Raw genomic sequence first — 539 nt, 5'->3', positions numbered from 1 at the left:
ATATATATATTTACATGTATGTATATGTATGTGTATTTAAATATATATATATATATATAAATATATACAGAGAGAGAGAGAGACAGAGAGAGAGAGAGAGAGACAGAGAGAGAGAGAGACAGAGAGAGAGAGAGACAGAGAGAGAGAGAGACAGAGAGAGAGAGAGAGATACAACGTAAAAAGAGATATATTTTATGTGCGTGGAGGGTGGTTTACTTAACTGGTTGTCTGCGTGTGTATGTATATATATGTATATATATGTGAGTTTGTGTGTGTGCATGTGTGTGTGTGTGTGTTTCATTGACCTTACAATTAACGAACAATCGAAGGAAGAATCATTAGAGAATTCCTCCTCCTAAGTACACACACGCCTCGTCTCAACAAACATGTCCTCACTGCTGATAAGACACCAACATTATTTACATACCTTCATCACATATTTTTATTTCAAGCCAGACATGAACTTAAGTAAATAATAACTAACCGTTCACACACACACACACACACACACACACACACACACACACACACACACACAC

The 539-nt window shown here is 36.5% G+C and overlaps 1 protein-coding gene across 1 annotated transcript in view; it reads left to right on the top strand.

The window, feature by feature from the left end:
* The window catches only part of LOC128250248 (cadherin EGF LAG seven-pass G-type receptor 1-like), a 41,813-nt gene that overhangs the window by 18,022 nt on the left and 23,252 nt on the right, over nucleotides 1-539 (top strand). The gene's annotated exons all lie outside the window — the stretch shown is intronic.

This window comes from Octopus bimaculoides, chromosome 20, assembly GCF_001194135.2.
Source record: "Octopus bimaculoides isolate UCB-OBI-ISO-001 chromosome 20, ASM119413v2, whole genome shotgun sequence".
Taxonomy (NCBI): Eukaryota; Metazoa; Mollusca; class Cephalopoda; order Octopoda; family Octopodidae; genus Octopus; species Octopus bimaculoides.
Note: the sequence above shows the minus strand (reverse complement) of the source record. Positions and strands in the feature narration are given on the sequence as shown.